Consider the following 16224-nt stretch of genomic DNA (forward strand, 5'->3'; position numbering starts at 1 on the left):
TTTAACAAACCCAGGTGGGACTGGAAAGGGGCCGGGACAGCCCACCCCCGGCGCGCGCCCATTGGCCGGCTGTGCGACCCGCCTCGTGCCGATTGGTTGTAAAGGGCTACTGAGTCATTTCATAGGCGCTCCCACGCACCGGATGGCGCAGGTAGGCAGTGCGTGATCAGGCCGCGGTGACCAATCGGGACACGCAGGCGTACACGTGCACAGGCCGCTTATTGGCTGGGGCAAGGCACAGTCCTGGGGCCCTGGCCAATAGGGAGGCGGTGCGCCCATGTGGACAGATAGTGGGAAACAATATTTGTCAGGGAGGGGGCGGAACCGGGAATCTCCGGCTCGCGGAGTGTCGGCCGTTCCCCTGGTTACGAACGGGGGCGGGGTTTCTGGCCGAGGGGCGGCTCTTTGCCCAGGTCGTGGGGTTCGCCCTGGAATATGAAGTAGTGACTGCCAACGCCCTTGTATGTATGATTTCATCTGCAGTATTCGTGGGGAAATAGATGCCCTGCAAAATGGGACTCAGCTATAATTCTCTTGTGAGTTTAAGGGGGCGGCTGTCTGGAAACCTTAATGGGTACCTTGGCAACCACTGACCTCCAGGTTCCCCAGCCTCGCCTCTTGGGGGTTTCGGAATTCCCAGGCTGAATGGGAGCTGCAGACTGGAGGGATGAAGGCTGTGATTCTCAATCTGGTACGACCCCCCCACCCCCACCCCCAACCGAGCTGTTCACCACGGCTCACGGTCTTTCCAAGCTGGGAATGGCCCAGAACACTGACTCTACCTGTTGTAAACAAGGTCATGAATCAGGTTGTTTCTAAACAATATATGCTCTCCAAGTTTCTGCTCCACCCAAAAGGATTTCCTGACCTCCCTGTCATAATCCCGGAAGACTTCCAGGCGCCTTGATGACTTGTTCTCCACACCTCCACCTCCTTTCGCCTGTCCTCATTTTCATTTTGTTCTTTAATATTCCATTCCTTTTCTATTCTGTTTTTTTTTTTTTATACCATCGTAGCTAACGTTATCTGGCCATTTTCTAACCCTTTTAAGTCCCTTCCTTATTAAAATTCCAAGTTTGTGAGCAGTTATCACGGAATGATTGCCCTTGAATTAAGATTTTTTTAAATTTTATTTGTTTATCCATTAGACATACAGAGAGAGGCAGAGACATACGCAGAGGGAGAAGTAGGCTCCCTGTGGCAAGCCAGATATGGGACTAGATCCCAGGATCCCAGGATCAGGACCGGAGCCAAAGGCAGATGCTCAACCACTGAGCCACCCAGGTACCCCTCATATTGAGATTTAAAACCTTTCATGAAGTAGCTATCCCCCCCCCTTTTTAAGGATCCCAAATGAAAGGTTGCTTTACTGCCTTCTTTTAGTTTAAATTACTAACGTGGAACTTTACTAAAGCTTTACAACCTCCAAGCGTCTTCATCACTTCTGAAAGGAAGTGGAAAGGGCCACAAATATCTGCATACGTTTCTGAAATAGCTCTTATTTTCTCATCACTTTATCTCGAAGAGTCTCCATATGCTATGACTTGGCCACTTTTCTTTATAACGCACCTCACCTTGTGTACTTACTTGGATATTTTTCATCACTATCATTGGAGTGCACTGTCCGCATTGCTGTACCTTTGTTACCTAACACAGACTGTAGGACACAATCAGCACTCGATAACCTTGACTTGATTGAATCCCAACCTATACAGTATTGTTTGGCTCTGCAATAAATGAATGGTACTCTGTTTCTTACTCTACTATATCTTAATCCTCTCTAAGCAGATGTTCTTCTCTATCTCCACTCCCCCCTTCCAAATTAAGTGTATGAGAAAGGGGAAAGGGTAACGCCCCCCCCCACTATGCCCAAAAGGCAGAATTGCACATATGTAGGCATTCTATGTTAAGAAAGATCAGGCTCTCTTTGCTACAGGTAGCAGAATGTACAGCCAAACATTGGCTTAAACAGTAAGTATATTTCTTGTTTACATAACTGGAAGTCCAATGGCAGGTGCTGTCAGGGTTGGTTCATTGGATTCCACTACCATACTCAGTTCCTTTCCTGGTAGCATTGGTTACCACAGCTCTCATTACTCTTTTTTTAAAGTCATTTTTTAAAAGATTTTATTTATTTATTCATGACACACACACACACACACACACACACACAGATGCAGAGACACAGGCAGAGGGAGAAGCAGGCTCCATGCAGGGAGCCTGACATGGGACCCGATCCAGGGTCTCCAGGATCACACCCCAGGCTGAAGGTGGCGCTAAACCGCTGGGCCACCTGGGCTGCCCAGCTCTAATTATCTCAAAATAGAATTTAAATAATAAAGTAGAGGGAGTCCATGCTCACCAAAGGAAAAAAAAAGTGAATTTTTTTTTCCTTTTCTTTCTCTCTCCTCTCAGAAAGAAAATATATTTCCTACATGCCCCCAAATAGACTTCTTATATGGTGTTGGCGCAAACTGACTCAATCTGTGCACCCATAGGTCATTAACTGGCAAAAAGAAAGGAGACTTACAGTTCGCTCTGATCAGTGATTTTTCTCTGGGGGCTAAACAAAATCATAGCTCTGTAGCAAATGGCTGTTATGTGGTCAATCTAGAGCCGTTCGACTGGCTTAAGTGGGCCTGGCCATATTTGCTATAGAGCAGAGCTCTCTCAGCCAAACCTTGAAAAAGGAGGATATTAAAAACTATTCTACGACTAAGCACCTGATAATTACATGGTGACCCACTTCATTCACAGATAAAATCCCATTTTTATTGTGCATACATTTTTATGAGTATCCATCCAAGTTCGCTAGCATTAATATGGCAGCATATACCATATTAAAAAATAAAGAATCTAATCTGACAATCTCCATCATTTAATTTGTGCGTTTAGACCATCACATACAATGTAATCTTTGATATAGTTAGTGTCAGGTGTATCATGTTATTATTTGCTTGATTTGTGCCTCTGTTTCTGTTTTGCTCTTTCTTTATTCTGAAGTTCTTTCTTTTTTTTTCTTAAATATTTTATTTATTTATGAGAGAGAGCTAGAGAGGAAGCACTAGCAGACAGAGAGGCAGAGGGAGAGGGAGAAGCAGACTCCCCATTGAGCAGGATGCCCGATGTGGGGGTTGGTCCCAGGACCCTGGGATCATGATCTGAGCCAAAGGCAGACATTTAGCCGACTGAGCCACCCAGGCACCCCTTTATTCTGAAGTTCTAAGTTCCCGTGGGAACATTCTAGGTTGAAGAGTTTTCTTTAGCATTTGTTTTGGAGAAGGCCTGCTACAAGGAATTCTTTTAGTTTTCTTCTTCATTACTAAAAGACATGTGTGCTGCATATAGAATTCTGAGTGGAAAGTTCTTTTCTCTTTGCACTTGACATATGTTTCATTGTCTTAGGAGAACTTTAGTTTCTAGTGAGAAACCAAGCCATCCTTCAAATTGTTGTTCCTATATATGTAACAGGTTATTTTTTTCTGTTTGCTTTCAATATTTTTATCTTTAGTTTTCATAAATTTGAATACAATGTGGATAGGTTTGGTTTTCTTTGAATTCATTTTGTGTGGAGTTCTTGCCACTGTATATTTATGTGTTGCACCAAATTTATGTTTTCTGTTATTATGTCTTCCGATTTTTTTCACACCAATCTCTTTCTCCCCTCCTTTTGAGACTTAAATATGAATATTAGATTTTTTTTAAAGATTTTATCTATTTATTCATGAGAGACACACAGAGAGAGAGAGAAAGAGAGAGGCAGAGACACAGGCAGAGGCAGAAGTAGGCTCCATGCAGGGAGCCCATGTGGGATGGGATTCCGGAATTCTAGGATCATGCCCTGGGCTGAAGGCAGGCGCTAAGCCACTGAGCCACCCAGGGATCCCCAAATATTAGATCTTTTTGATATTGTCCCATAGGAACTTGTGACTCTAAGTTTTTCACTCCCCACCCCCCCGATGTAGAAATTGGGTAAATTCTATTGATCTGTTTGCAAATTCACAGACTCTTTGCTCTGTCACCTTCATTGTATTATTCAGATCATCCAGTGAATTTTTTATTTCAGATATTTTATTTTTCAGTTCTAAAATACTCATTTAAAGGAATAGTTTCTGTTTCCCTGATGAGAACATCTATCTTTCCATTCATAAGGAATGTCTGTCTCTTTGAGCATGACTATAATAGTTATTTAAAGATTTTTGAAAAAAATAATACCTGGGTAATTTTGAACTTAACATCTGACTACTCCTTTGAGAATCAGTCACACTTTCTAGTTTTTCATATGTTTAGAAATCTTAGATTATATCTTAGACACTTTGAATATTACATTATATTAAAATCCTCTGGAGAATGTCAACTGTTTTCATTTAAGGGACAGTGAACTTGGGTGTGTTCAGACTGTTGTAGACTCACATTCTCTGGGCAGTGGCTCCAATGTCAATTCAGTTCTCAGATCCTTTGCTGTTTGGCTCTGGATCTTTTATCCATGTGAAGAGCTCAGAATGAGCCCAGGACTTCTGTCAGTTCATACACAGAATTAAGGGATACTCATCTCCATTTCTTTCCTCTCCAGTATTTGTCCCATTTTTTTTATGTCTTCCAGGGGCCCCTTTCTTCAATCCTCTGGATAGAAATTTGCTATTTCCCTAGAAGTTTCAGCCACAGATCTTGACAAGTTGTACAACTGGGATCACTCTAAAGGCAAAACAGTAAGGAAAAGAGAAAAAGGTGTGGATGCCCCTAAACTTCAGGGGTCTCTTCCATTTCCTCTAGCCAGAAAGGCAAATTTTCTGCTTAGGTTTTAGGTAATGCCAATATGACCATCTCACTGCAGCTCCAGGACCAGAGCCACTCTTGGGGCAGGGCGGAAGAAAAAAGGGAGAGAAAAGAAAAAAAGAAATCTAGGTGAATCCATAGTGATACAAGTAAATGATTACATAAATAAAGAGATGGAGGAGAAGAGTCATATCTTCCTTATAGCTGAATTCCTAGTAAGTGAATTTCTTCCCTTGACTTTGCACCAGACTTAGTGATTTGTTTTCAGCCCAGAAAACAGATTAGCCAGATTGACTTTATCAGTGACCATTATGTTGGTAACATTGTCCTCTTATAGGATGTCATGAAAACAGCACATCCCTCCCTTTGATATTCTTCCCCAAACCAGTAACTCCAGTCTAAGCAGGAGCAAAAGATCAGGGAAACTCAAGGTCAAGGACATTATACAGAATATCTGATCAGCATTCCTCAAAACTCTAAAGGCCGTAAAGACAAGACAAGACTGAGAAACTCCCAGACATGATACTAAATGCAATATGGTACCTTGGATCGTATCCCAGGACAGAAAAGGACACTAGTAAATCCACATGAAGTTTGGCATTGTGGAATAGTAATGTACATGTAATAACACATGACAATTGTACCAATGAATAGTTGCTGAGTCTTAAAAAATAGATTGTGATAATGTAAGTTGGTAACAATGGGGTAAAGTGAGTAAGGGGTGCATGAGAATGCTAGACTATCTTTGCAGATTTTCTGGAAGTTTGAAATTATTCCGAAATAGCAACAGTGATTTTTCCCCCATAGTCTCCTGCTTGCAGGAACCCTTGTTCTTGGTTCTCTGACTACAAGATAGGGGAGCCCTATGATATTTTTGCTGCCCATGGCTGCTTTATAGTTCTACAGTGGGGTCATCCTTGATTCCAAGCCCGGAGGTAAAAGAAAACCCTCCAGACACTCAAGGTGGCTTGCTTTTTAAGTTTTGACTTCCCTTTCTAAGGCAGTGCTCAGATACTTGCTATTCTTTCTCCTTTTCTTCCTCCTTCCTCCTCCCCTTTTTTAAAAATTTTCAGAGTTTTAGTTATAAACACTGGCAAAGAAGTGTTCTCCTGTGTGACTCTTCATTTTCCAGCATTAGAATTCATTTTTCCTGATCCTTCAGATCTTAAAAAGGTAATTAAAATGCTGCATAAGTACCAACACACATTCCTTATCTTTTTGAAGAGTAGACTCATTCCTCTTGTTTTTTGCCTCACTGTTTTTACCTGGTAACTCTAATTTGTGCTCACTCATACCTTGATTTTTATTTGGAGGCTGCACCTATATGCTTGCTGATGTTTGAAACTCAGGTGCTACCTGAATTGGAAATCAAGATCAAAGCAAAGATCTCTAGGAAAAATAAGGACCTCACCTTACCGAACATTCACTGAATATCAGCATAGGGGCTCAACATGTGTAATCCCTTTAACCTTACAACATTTCCTGTGAGGGGGCATTTTGGGATAGAGATTCAAGCTTACAGACAGGGAACCAAAGTTCAGAAAATGGAGTGCCTTTGTTCCCTTTCCATTGTCACTAAGTGACAGGGCCAAGGTCAAACCCAAGGCATTCCATTTGTAACATTACTCTTCAGTATCATGGTTAGGGGGAAAAGAGAAAGGAGGGAAGGGAAGAAGGATGGAAGAGAAAGGAAGAAGGAAAAATGATTAATTTATTTTGATATGAGGAAAGAAGAGTTGTTCACCACTCCCAGCTGGGGTTCCCTACCAGCACAGTTTGCATGATATTGACGTTGAGGGGTTCCCCTCTATGTTAGGATACTCTCCTGGAAATGATTAGCACTGTGCTGCAGTATCTGTTTCTCCACCAGCCTAAAGTGATCCTCTACCTTCTTCCAAAAATGATTGGTGGCAGCTGGAGAGGAAATAACTGAAATGAGCTTTTTTTGTTTTTTTTTCTGGAAGGAAAGTTTGAAGGGAGAAAGCATATGGGGAAATAGACAACTGACCTAGGACTAGGAAACAACAACAAAACAAGCCCAAAATATGACCAATAAAGAAAATGCCATGGACAAATTTGTTTGATCCTCCCATTTGTGGAGAGACAGAAGTTCCTGTAAGAACACCAGACTTGGGGTGCCTGGGTGGCTCAGTTGGTTAAGCATCTGCCTTCAGCTCAGGTCATGATTCTGGGATCCTGGGATCCTGAGATCCTGGGATTCTGGGATGGATCTAGCCCTGAATTGGATTCCCTGCTCAGTGGGGAGCCTGTTTCTCCCTCTCCCTCTGCTGCTCCTCCTGCTTGTGCTCTCACTCTCTCTATTAAATAAATAGAATCTTTTTTTTTTTTTTTAAGGAACACCGAACTTTTTGCTACAGATAAATTATTTTGAATAGCAGAAAGGTCCTGCCTTCTTCCTGCAGGGTTCTTGCATAGGTAATGTAGTTGAATGGTGATAGCGATAGAAATGAGCAGAGAAAGGAGTTGTTTCCTGCAAATGAACTGATGGTAGATTATAGTTCCATTACTGAAACTGAACAGGCAAACATAAAACCAAGACAAGTAAGATAAGTAACAATTAAGGATCTTAAATAAACATAGTTAGATCCATATTGAATGCAGAATCGATAGGAAGAGCTCATCTGTGACCAAACATCATCTGTTCTATCTAGTTGTCCTTTACAACTATCGTTTTACCCCACAGGCGTCTGCTCTGAACAAAATGACCACGTATGGATTTCATAAGACACCTTCTTGCAGATATTTGGGGGCTTATGAGGATTTCTAATTGAATTCAAAAATAAAATTACCAGTGTAAATTATAAAGCTTTATTACACTGTAAATGGTAAAAACGCTAAAAAAAATCACTTTATGAATCAAGACTGTTTTCCAGTGGACTCAAGCAGAGAGCATGTGAGTGGAGTAGAGTTCCATGCTCCTGTTTTGATCCCATTCAGACCTTTCCTCTCTGGTCTGAAGCCATAGCCACCATTCCCAGCTTAGTATTTACTTTTGCAAGCATATGTGCGTTTATATAGTTTTATATGTTTGTTTTACACAGGTATGCACAAGCACATAAAGTCATACTCTAGTTATGGGCTCTGTACCTGGGTTTTCTTCACTTCCAACTATGTTGAAGCCTGTTTAATCAGGACGTAAAGGTCTGCCTCAGAGTTTTTATGAATAACCTAAGATTTCATGGTGTGACTACACCATTGTTTGTATAATCACAGCCCGGTAATAAGCATTTATGTTCCCTTTGCTTTGGAACTCTTAATAGTAATTTTGCACACACCCTTCTGTCAGTCTCTGCGTAATTATTTCCCCTAAGGTAGAAACCCGACAGTGTGATTGCTGGGTCAAAGGACATGTCATTTTAAATTTAAGTAGATATTGCCAAACTGCCCTCCCAAAAGATTGTACCCTCATCATCAGTGCGTGGAATCACTTTTTATCTTGCCAACATTGGATAAAAAAAGCCTAAAATTTTTGCCAATCAGTTGGGTGGAAAGTGGTATTTCATTGGGGCTTAAATGTACCTTTTTATGAACATGAGTGAGAATGAACATATTTTCATTCTATTCTGTTCTACAAAATGGCAGTTCATCTTTCTTGCTTTTTTTTTTTTTTGAAGGTTCTCCCTTTACCATGATTATGAAAACTTTACCTATATTTTCTCCTTTTGTTAATTTTTTTACCTTAAGCTCCTTAAATCTGAGTATGTTGTAAAGAAAAGTATTTCTCCCCAAAGAGATAGCTAATTCCTCCAACATAATTTATTGTAATTTATTATTTCCTTTTTCCACTATATGGAATATTCATTTTATCACATAATGAATTGACATAAATCCATCGGTCTTTTTTTTTTTTTAATTACTCTCCCTTGTACTGACCCATTGTCCCTGCATCAAAACGTTTTTGTTCATTTTAGGTTCTTCTGGAGTAATTTTTTATTATTAGTGGAGCACATAATACCTCATTTCTATTCTCTTCACATTTTACTTTGGCTATTTTTATGTATTTTATCTTCCTGAAGATATGTAAGACTAACTTTTCAGGTTTCCATAAAAAATATCTAGATATTTAATTGGAATAATGTTGGAAAAAGTTTGAATTTATCAGTTAAGTTGTAGAGAATTAGAATTATAAATATTAAGTTTTCACATCCAAGAGCTTATGTGTTCTTCAATAAAATTTTATCTTTTTCTTCATGTGGGTCTTGCACGTTTCTAGTGCAGTTTATTCAATATACTATTTTGATATAAATGGGATTTTTTTTCCTCCTGTACATTTTCATATTGGCTTCTGCTAGCATATCGGAAGACTATTGCTTGTACCTGCTCCTGCACCTCAGCACTCAGTGGACTTTCTCCATCTGTTAGATTCCAAGGCCCATGAAGCCCTCTCAGGTTTTTTTCAAGGGTCAAGTAGATTCCAGGCAAACGGGGTAACTAAAGCATAACAGTATAAACATGATAAATCCTTTCATGTATTCCAAGTGTCAACTTCTCTGTGTCCTTTGGACCACTTAGGTTACAAGGGAGCACAGTATCAGGCAAGGCAGGGAAGACTTCCAGCTCCCCACATCACAGTCAAGATGGCTAGACCGCTTGGCCTTTGGCATTGGCTCCAGGGCTACAAGCTGCTGAGTGGGCGTATTATGTGATGGATGTTCAGAGGCACGTGGAATGCAGATTTTCTGCCTCATTGTGAAGGCCACAGGGCCAAACCTTACTACTACTACTACTATTACTACTAGCACCTCCTCAGTAAAATTGAGGAAGGGACTAAGTTCTCTGGGCTTTACATGTTAAATGCCTTCTTTGCTGTCTATGCATTTCTTGTGTTAAATGGAGCATTCCTTGAGGTGCCTAGTATACAATAGGGGTCCAGTGAGTCGGGGCCCTCGTTGTTGTTCGTAAGATGATGGTGGTGGAGACAGGGTTTGAGTATGAAAAGCCTGCTTCTGAGCCCTGGCTCTGCTGCTTCCTGAAGGCATAACCATGGACAAGCTATTTGCATTTCTTAAGCTTCAGTTTCTTCAAAGTTGGTCTAGTCACAATTAAGATCCAGGGAGAACATGTAGGTGTTCTCTGTGAACTACCTTATTTCATGCAACAGTAACTAATGATTTCATTTCTGTCATTTCTTCCTTCTAGGGGAAAGAAAAAAGGTCCCGTTAAGATGCTGAGAAGTATGTTTTATTAGCTCACAACAAAATCACATTTGTGGGCAGCCCCGGTGGTGCAGCGGTTTAGTGCCGCCTGCAGCCTGGGGCATGATTCTGGAGACCCTGGATCAAGTCCCACATCAGGCTCTCTGCATGGAGCCTGCTTCTCCCTCTGCCTGTGTCTCTGCCTCTCTCTCTCTCTCTCTCTCTCTCTCTCTGCATCTCTATGAATAAAAAAAATTTTAAAAAAGGAAATCTTAAAAAAAATAAATAAAAAATAAATAAAATCACATTTGTAATTGTAATCTTTAAAGGGAGCTTCAAATGTCACTTGTGCCCTGTGAAGAATTTTAGAATTTTGAATGACTGGATTTGTGTGTGTTTTATTTTTTTATTTAAAAATATTTTATTATTATATAATATATAAATTATTATTTATTTATTTGAGAGAGTGAGAGAGAGCATGAGAGAGAGAGAGAGAGAGAGAACACAAGCAGGGGAGGGGGCAGATGGAGAAGCAGACAGACCCCCATAGAGCAGGGAGCTCTATGCAGGACTCTATTCTAGGACCCTGGGATCATGACCTTAGCTGACGGCAGAGGCTCAACCAACTGGGCCACCCAGGTGCCCTTGTATGTGTTTTAAACATGTTCTCAACTAGGCCATTTCCCACAAATATATGGAATAAGGATCCCAGGTAGTAATCCAAGCTGTGTGCTCAAATTGTAGTCTAATTGCTCTCACAAATCTGAGCATCACAGGACACTACTTTTCAATGGTATATTGAGACCAACTTACAACCTTGATTTTGTACCTCAAGCCACACCATCATGGATTACTTGGGGAAACAATGAAGAACTCTCAGTTGCATTGGGCCCAATATACTTTGAGTCTCATTAGCAGAGTTGAAACAATCCATTTCATTTATTCATTGCACTTAGGCTAGCAGAGAGGTAGTCCAATTATTGTTAATAAAGAAAATTAATTGATTATCACAAATTTTGAGTTGGGGTCAGGTTTTTTCAAAGAGGGAGAAGGGCAGGAAGAGAGTGAGGGGGAATATTAAGCAGGCTACAGATCAGCATAGAGCCCAATGTGGTGCTTGATATCATGATCCTGAGATCCTGAGGTTGTAACCTGAGCTGAAATCAAGAGTCAGATGCTCAACCCACTGAGCCACCCAGGTGGCCCTAGAGTCAGAAGTTTTTTAAAATTGGACATGGTGGGTTGGGGTGTGAGATTAATGTTTCCTTGAAGGAAACCTTATTTGCTGAGGCACTGTTTCTACAGATTCTGCAACCAAACAGTGGCTGATACACACCTTCTAGAGGACAAGCCAGACACTAACCAGCCACCAAGGTGTGGCAACCATGTATCTCTCTATCCTTGAAAACCCAAAATGAAGAGTGTGTTGTAAAGCCATTAGAAGTAATGAATGTTTCCAAGTGGAGCTTTAAGACTGCCAATTAGGTAATTCATCACATTTGTTACCAATACCCACAAGCTTTAAATTTGCTGCTTAGTAATTTTCAAAGATGTAACTTACTTTATGAGTTGACTGGAAAAATCCACCCCTTCAAATGCATATGAAAATGATATGCACACATGGATCAGAGGTCGACTTCCAGGCAAGTAGCTTGGAGATACTTATGTTTACTAAACACCAAGTGGCTCACCTGAGTTTTCACACCCACAAGTGGTGAAAGGCTCTGTGAGTGAGGTCAGAGGCAATGTCCCCACCCTGTTTGTGAAAGACCTTTGTCATTGATGGAGGAGGGATGACAGAGGTGAAGATTCACAGTTTATTGGCAGGTGTTTCTTAACCTTGGATTTTATGTTTGTGTGTGTGTGTGTGTGTACATATGTTCCAAGTTTCCTGCTTAGGACAGAAACAGGATTGTATCCGAGGGAAAGGGTATGAATAGAAGACATTCATCTCATACTGCCCAAGTTTGGGCACACCTGCTTCCTGTACACCGAAGCAGCTGAGAGGGACAGGGGAGAGCAGATTAGTGATCACTGCTTACCCCAGACTCAGTTCCGGACAAAATCCCCCTAGATCAGTGATTCTAAACTCAGGATGCACTTTAGAATCACCTAGAGAGCTTTAAAGAAATACAAATATTTGTGGGAGTAGGGCATCTGGATGGCTCAGTTGATGAGGTGTCTGGCTCTTGGTTTTGGCTCAGGTCATGATCTCAGGGTCCTGGAATTAAGCCCCAGGTTGAGCCCTGTGTTTGGCTCCTGCTGGACTTAGAGTCTGCTTGTCCCTCTCCCTCTGCTCCTCCCTCCGAGTACTCTCTGTCTCTCTCTCTGGAATAAATAAAATCTTAAAAAAAAGGTGGGTGCTTGGACTCCACTCAGATCAATTGAATCATAGCCTTTGACCTGGTCACTAGTGTTTATTATGAGCTCCCTGGTTATCTCCAGCTTAAATAGCACATCTGGTGTAGGACCATTCATTCTTTCAAAGATGCGTTAGTTCTCATTGATCCCCACCAATGGGAAGCAACCCGGTTATCATCTTATTTATTTAGACAATGGTTTGGTGAAGGTCTTAGGTTATAGATCCAAAGAAAAAATAAAAATGTATGGAAGGTGCCAGGTGTGGGTTCTTAACTTGAGGTCCACAAGATATAGGAGTTCCAAAACCCCCTTAAACTGTATGCCAAGCTTTGAGCATATGTATGTCTCTATATTTGACAGGTGGGGAGATAGGGAGAAAGGGTTCATTCCCTTTAGAGGATTCTCAAAGGAAGCCACAGACAGCAAATATTTTAACTGCTGACAAAGCACCTTCATGAAATTCATGCCTACACAAAGACATAGACACTTAGGTTTCTTTTTTTTAAAGATTTTATTTATTTATTCATGAGAGAGACACACACACACAGAGGCAGAGACATAGGCAGAAGGAGAAGGAGGCTCCATGTAGGGAGCCTGATGTGGGACTCGATCCAGTGTCTCCAGGATCAGGCCCTGGGCTGGAGGCAGTGCTAAACCACTGAGCCACCCAGGCTGCCCCACACACAGTCTTGAAGAAAGAAAGCCAACAAGTGGGAGGGTCCCCCACACTTTTGCTTTTCTCCTATTCCCACTATCTAACTTCCCTGGTCACCAGTTCCTGGTGCCTGCGACAGCTCCCACTGAACAATTCCAACCCAGAGAAAATCATCTTTCCTTGGTATACCTCAGCATGGCTGATTGAGTGCAATCTTCTCAAACCTACAAATGATGAAGTAGAACAAGTAATCAAGATGATCAAACAATGAAGGAAATCATAGCAGGTCACATGGAGAGTCTCTGTCTCTGTCTCTCTCTCTTAAAAATTTCAGATGGAGAGTCTTAATTCTTACTGTGCTCATGCTCCAAATTTCTGTTCCACTCCCCATATATCTTAACTGGCTTCCCCCCAAACCTCCATCTCCACTTGGCCCAGGACCCTCTTACTTTTGGCTACATGGGAACATTCTCATGAGCCAAAAGTCCCTGGCAGATCAGTAAGAAGCTTATCATTTCTGAAATGTGGGATATGCTTCATGCCTTCCGCACCTTTCAACTTCAGTCTGTTTTCAAAGCAAAAATGGAGTGAGTTCAAAAGTAGGTTTGAACTCACATGCTAAATCCTACCAGTTGATAAGGGAATCCTAGCAGAACTTCTTGAATGGAAATGTGCATTTGAATCCCAAGGCTATCTTGCTCAAGTGCAGATTCTGATACCCCCTGAGAACCACTGTACATGGCAAGATCCAAAAGGATTCTGTTGAGGATGACTCTGAGGTTGGGACCTGTTGGCTCTGTCTGCTGCAGAGCTGGAGATTTGACAGAGCCGGTGACTCCTCCTGTTTCAGATGATCAGCCCTGCTCCCTGCTAGAGCACTCTGCAGTTGCTGTGATGTGCCATCCCAGTGGGCTCTGTGATTTCCCTAACATTGCTGATCTCATTCTTCCCTTTAGTCCAGGAAGATGACCTTATCCCTACAATCAAGAACAGCTCACATTCCAGTGCTGCCTTCAGTCTGCTGGAGAGCCGATCTTGGCAGCTCCTTGCAAGCTCACTGCCTTCTGCTGATTGGATGGGTTTGAAGAGGAATTGCTGCTCCAGTTCATGCAGGATGACCAGAGACCTGGTGCTCCATGAGCATCAGTCTGTGGCCCTTCCCAGCTGTCTTGTTTCTTGCTCCCACCCAGGCACCTGCTTTTGTTCTCTGCTGAGTCTGAAGCCCAGTCCTGAAACCTGGGTGTGTTCTCACCTCCCATCTCTCGAGGTCTGCCTCTGATTCTGTTGGTCCAACCCGGATGGAGCATGGAGGTGAGATGCTGACTGCAGGTGATGATGAACTTAGACACTGAGACACAATATTTTGCCCTATTTTCCCAGATTCCTGCCCCTGGGACTGATGCCAATCCCTCCTGCACCAGCATTAGCTCTGCTGCTTCGATTTGGTGAGTCAGACGTCCCTGGGTCTTGCTGTTCCAGCCCTGGAAGCTGCTAGCATGTTCATTTATTGCTATTATTAGTAGTACTAGTAATAATAAAAAAGCAGGAATGATTAGCATTTATTCAGTGCCCCGTGCTGTAAGCTCTGGACTAAGCATATCACATTTGTTGTTACATTTAAGTCTCAAAAGAACCCTAAGAGATAGTTTCTGTTTTTGTCACAATCACTCTAAAGGGGAAGCCGAGGCCCAGAAGTATTAAGTAACTTGCCCAAGGTCACTCAGATAGTAAGAGTGGAGTGAAATTGAAACTCACAGTTTTCAGACTAAAAGGCGGTACTTCTAACCACTCTGACATACTGTCTCTGCTGCAAGTGCCACGCCAGTCCCTGATTGACAACTGCTAGAACTTCAACCTAAAAACAAAACAAAACAGAACAAAACAAAACAAAACAAAAAGGAAAAAAAGACCCAAAACTCAAAATGCTAATGAGTTTCTTTTAGAAGCTGCCTAATGTCATCGGATCCTGCAGCGTTTGCTCCTGCGTCTGATTCTGCAGCATTTGTCTCTGGGCTCTGTGTAAGCAAAGTTCTCAAAAGTTTGTGGGCACACTTTCTGCATATAGATGACTATTCACAGTTTAAATACCCGAGGAGGGAGTTGATACCTTCTGTCATCCCCGATTGGTGTAGGGAATTAGTAAGGAAACATGACCAGCCGTCAGTGGAAATCATTAAGTATTTCATGCCCAGAGTGATTGTAAAACTATAGTACAATAGATGAGCTAATAGAACCGGGGCCTGCAGCTGCCATATGTCAACGGGAGGCAGGAGCCATGAGACAGTTGCCTTCCTAGCCTGAATATGAATATTTGGTCCAATTGCCAAGCACTTTGGCCTCTCCTGGCACGTGAGAGGCCTGGCATACAGCAGCACTGCCACATGGAAATGCTACTAAACAATTCAGCCCTTACGGAAAAATCACATTCCAGAGTGGTTTCTACAGTGTTTATTGCTGCTGCTTTGCATTTGTATTACATTTGTCCTTAAGGATGTTTAAGGACTTTTTCAAAGGGTTTTCTGCATGCTAGTCATCATCTGAGGGATCTCACGGTACTGTTTATGGCATCTTCTGGTTCCTGCTTTGGCAAGGGACACTTACTTCCTAAGCAGACCATGCAGGCCTATGCTGAGTGCTGCCAAGAACCCTCTGGCTGCGTTCTCCGGGGGTCAGCAATAGAAACAAATTCTGGCTGATTATAGTAGGAAAGGAGGGTGCTTATTGGAAAGTACTATGGTAGTTTCCAAAAGGAAAATCTGAGGAAGGAGACACAGGGCAAGAGAGGACGTAGACAAACTCAAGAAATCTTGACATCAGGAACTAAAGCGCAGCCATTTCACATTGCTCATTGTTGGGATGAAACCATTTCTTCTTCCTCTTGAGTCAGTCAGTCAAGATTCCTGGGGCGGGGAGCAGTTGACCTTCCTTCTTTCAGTCAAGGGACCATTTTGTTGTGGTAGCTGTTTGCCAAAGTGGCCTTGGTTAACCCACTCCTATTAATTATCTCCCTCTTGTTATCCATGCCCCCTCCTTCTTAAGTAGGCTCTGTGCCCAATATGGGACTTGAACTCATGATTGCAAGATCAAGAGCCCATGCTCTACAGACTGAGCCAGCCAAATGTTTCCCTACTCCTTTGACTAATGTGACTTTGCAGGATGTTCCATCCAGGGGCAGGTATTTATGTCTCCACCCTTGAACCTGAGCTGGCCCAGTAGACCTGCTTTAGGCAAGAGTAGGTGGCAGGCCATTTCTGAAGCTGGGCTCAATGGTCTCAG

The 16224-nt window shown here is 42.2% G+C and overlaps 1 long non-coding RNA gene across 3 annotated transcripts in view; it reads left to right on the forward strand.

The window, feature by feature from the left end:
• Positions 1 to 354: 354 nt before the first annotated feature.
• LOC112922145 (uncharacterized) overlaps positions 355 to 16224 on the forward strand; it is a 34201-nt gene continuing 18331 nt past the window's right edge. For 2 of the 3 annotated variants that reach the window (XR_011997081.1, XR_003235394.2), the window contains exons 1-3: positions 355 to 691; positions 1149 to 1284; positions 9937 to 14393. This is a non-coding gene — a long non-coding RNA (uncharacterized lncRNA). The remainder of the gene's footprint in view (positions 692 to 1148; positions 1285 to 9936; positions 14394 to 16224) is intronic. The other variant, XR_011997082.1, reaches the window with a different exon arrangement.

Source organism: Vulpes vulpes, chromosome 14 (genome assembly GCF_048418805.1).
Source record: "Vulpes vulpes isolate BD-2025 chromosome 14, VulVul3, whole genome shotgun sequence".
In the NCBI taxonomy this organism is placed as follows: Eukaryota; Metazoa; Chordata; class Mammalia; order Carnivora; family Canidae; genus Vulpes; species Vulpes vulpes.